This window comes from Galeopterus variegatus, unplaced genomic scaffold (genome assembly GCF_000696425.1).
Source record: "Galeopterus variegatus unplaced genomic scaffold, G_variegatus-3.0.2 Scaffold11933, whole genome shotgun sequence".
Taxonomy (NCBI): domain Eukaryota; kingdom Metazoa; phylum Chordata; class Mammalia; order Dermoptera; family Cynocephalidae; genus Galeopterus; species Galeopterus variegatus.
Genome location: NW_007738044.1, coordinates 36,694 through 40,824, shown reverse-complemented (window position 1 = coordinate 40,824; position 4,131 = coordinate 36,694).

The window sequence follows — 4,131 nt, the reverse complement described above, 5'->3', positions numbered from 1 at the left end:
TTTGCATGTCTGATATTAGTAATTAGTGTCTTCTCTCTTTTTCTTGATCACTCTGGCTAGATGTTTATCAATGTTTTTGACCTTTAAAAATAACTACCTTTTGAATTCGTGATTGTTTTCTACTATTTTTCTGTTTCAATTTCATTAATTTCCGTCCTTACTTTTTAAATTTCCTTTCCTCTCCTTCTTTCAGGTTTAACTTGCTCTTCTTTTTCTACTTTTTCAACATGGAAGTGTAGATCATTGATTTTGGACCTTTCTTATTTAATGCCATAAATTTCCTTCTCAATAATACTTTATCTGCTTTCCACAAATGTTGGTATTGCTGATTTTCATATTTAGAGTGCTGATTTTTACATTTTCATTCAGTTTTCAATTTGTTGTCTCTTTTCCCATGTGATTTCTTCTTTGACCCATGTGTTTTTTAGCTGGGTGTTAATTTCTAAATATTTGGAGAATTTCCAGATATATTTCTGCTATTAATTTTTAGTATAATTACTTTGGGTCACAGCACATACTCTGTATGATTTCAATCCTTTCATTGTCAGTAATTATGAATGTTCTTGTCTATATGATAAAAACATGTACTCTGTGGATGGGTGGAGTGTTCTATAAATTCAGCTGGGTCCGATAGATTGACAGTTTTGTTCAAGCCTCAGATATCCTTACTGCTTTCTTGTTACTTTCTGTTTTAATAACTGAGAGACCAAATATGATTGTGAATTTGTTTATTTTATCTTCCAATACTGTTAGTTTTTGGTTTACATGCTTGTATTTTGAAGCCGTGTTATTGGGTACATAGTATTTTGAATTGTTATGTCTTCTTAGTGAATCAACTTTTTTATCATTATGTAATGTCTCTCTTTTACCCTGGTAACATTTCTTGTTCTGAATCCAACTTTTCTGATATTAGTATGGCAGCTCCAGCTTTCTCACGCCTAGTGTTTGTATAGAGTATTTTTCCATCCTTTTACTTTTCATCTTTCTGTCGCTTCATGTTTAAAGAGGATTTCTTGTAGACAGCATAGATTTGCGTCTTGCTTTATCATCCAATCTTAAAATCTTTGTCCTTTAATAGGAGTGTTTAGATCATATAGGAATCTAAATAAGAATGATGCATTTGATAGGTCAACACAGTTGGGTTTAAATATACAATGTTATTTATTTTCTATTTGTCTTATATGGTCTTGCTTTACACTTTTCTCTTTTACTGTATTTTTTTTTTCCTTTTTATCTTTTTTACTGACCAGTAATGGGATCGCAACCCTCGGTGTCACGCCCACACCAGGGACCGGCAACGGGATCGCAACCCTTGGTGTTGCTCCCGCACCGCTCTCAACCAGTGAGCGGGAACCGGTCTCCACATGGGATCCGAACCCTCGGCAGGAGCGCCGCCGCACTCCCAAGCGGCTCACTCTCCAGTGCGCCACTGGGCGGCCCGACTGTATTCTTTTGGATTAATTTAGTATTTCTTCATTTTATCTCCACCATTAGCTTGTCAGCTATACTTCTTTGCTTTAATTTTTAGTATGTGCTTTAGGGCTTACAATATGTGTATTATTTGGAGACATATCAAATGATATTGACCACTTCACACATAAAGACCTTTACGCTGTTCTACTTCCATTTCCTGCCTCCATGTTTTGTGCTAATGCTTTCATATACTTTAATTTTATATTTGCTACAAGCCTCAAGATACACTTATTACTGTTGCTTTGAACACAGTTACTGTTTCAAAGGATTAATTTCTTTTAAAAAAAGGCATTTGTATTTATCCATATATTTGCCATTCGAAGCACTTTTATCGCTCTGTTTAGATCTGAATTTACTTCTTGTATCGGTTTTCTTCCTCCTGAAGAAATTTTACTATTTTTTTTTTTTTTTTTAATTCAGAGCTGCTTGCAACCAATCTTTCAGGTTTTGGTTGTCTGGAAATATTTTTAGTTTAGCTTCATTTTTGTAGGATTTTTTTCCCCTGATGAATACAGAATTCTAACTCAAGCTTTTACTTTGTATGTATTTCCGTTTGCTTCAGCAAGCTGGGGATGCTGTTTTATTTTCCTCTGACTCGCTCGGCTTCTGATGACAGTATGTAGTCGTTCTTCTGTTCATTCTTCTATACAGAATGCAACTCGACTCTCACCGCTTTTAAGATTTTTGTCTTTATCACTGATTTTCAGCAAATCAATTGTGATGTACCTGTATGTGTGAGAAATCATTAAGCTTCTTGGATTTTGGGTTTATACTTTTTATGAACTTTAGAAAAGTTACACTCATGACTTTTTAAATTATGACTTTATTAAAGTGCAGTGGATATATAATAACCTACATAAACTAAAGCTTACATTCTTCTGTTTGACATATGTATATACCTGTGAAACCATCACCACAGTCGAGATCGGGAACGTGCTCGTCATTCCCAGTTTCCTCCTGCTCTTCCGCAGTCCCTTCCTTCTACCCCGGCCCCTCCCATCCTAGGCAACCACTGTTCTGCTTTCTGTCGCTGTAGGTTAGTTTGCATTTTTCTGGAATTTTATGCAAATCATACAGTTTTTTTGCTCAGTTATTTCATGCGGTGCAACTCCTTGGGATTCACCCATTTTCTCCTGTTTGTGGATCATTTATTTCTTTTTACTAATGAGTAGTGCTCCATTGTACAAATATATCACAATTCGTTCATCCACTCTCCTGTTGATAGATACTCGGGCTGCTTCCAGTTTGGGGCTATCACAAACGAAAGTGCTATGCACGTGTATGTACATGTCTTTGTATGAAGTGCGTGCTTTCACCTGTCTTGCGTAAATCTAAGTGGGAAGGCGGGGCCGCAACTTTTAAGGAGGCCATCCCACTACTTTCCACTGTTGGGTCATTGAACATTCCCTCTACTGCGTGTGAGAGTTTCAATTTTTCATACCCTTTCCAACACTTGGTGTGGTTAGGTTTTTAAGTTTCAGACATTTGAATTTATATGTAGTGGCATTGCATGGTGACTTTAATTTGCATTTCCTAACAGTAGTGATATAGAGCATCTTTGCATGTGCTCATTTGCCATTCATAAATCTTCAATGATCTGTCTGAACATTTTGATCATTAAAACTTTTTATTGTTTGTTTTATTATTAATAGGTCTAGAGAGTTTTTATGTATTCTGCATGTAATTTCTCTATAGTATATGTGATTTGTAATTGCTTTCTACCATCTGTGGCTGCTTTCTCACTCTCAGAGTATTTTTCAAAGAAGAGTAGTTTTTAATTTTACGAAGTTCAATTTATCTTTTTAGAAATGAATAATGCTTTTGGTGTTGTATCTTAAAATAATCTTTGTTTAACCTGAGATCACAAATATTTTCTCATATGATTTCCTCAAGAAGTTTTATAGTTTATATTTCACATTTAAGTCGATAATGCATTATAAGCTAATTTTTGTATGATATGAGGTATAAATATAAGGTCTTTTTTATTTTTGCATATGGATAGACAATTGCTTCACAGTATTTGTTGTAAACACTATCCTTTCTTCACAGAATTGCCTTTTCACCTTGATGAAAAATTGGTTGACCACAGATGTGCGCTTCTATTTCTCAACTGTCTATTCTGTCCCATTGATCTATTTATCCATTCTGATGCAAATTCTACACCATCTTGATGATTACAGCTTTATAATATGTGTTGAGATCAGATTGTGTTAGCCCTCAAGCTTAGTTTTCCTTTAGGAAAGTTGTTTCAGCTATTTTAGGTCCTTTCTACTTCTGTATGCATCCTAGAATCACTTTGTCAATTTCCACAGGAAAATCCTGTAATTTTGATTGGGATTATATTGACTGTACACACAAATTTTAAGAGAACTAGAATCTTAACAATACTCAGTCTTTTGATTTGTTGACATGGCAATCTCTTAGTTTGTCTAGGTTTTCTTCAATTTCAGCAACGTTTTGTAGTTTTTAGTGTACAAATCTTGCATACCTTTTGTCAGATTCATCACCAAGTATTTAATATTTTTGTCCTATTGTAAATAATACTTAAAAAATTTTTTTTGATTGTTTATCACCAGTATTTAGAAACATGATTTATTTCTGGGCTGGCCCGGTGGCGCACTGCTACAGTGCGCCGCTTGGGAAGCGCGGCGGCGCTCC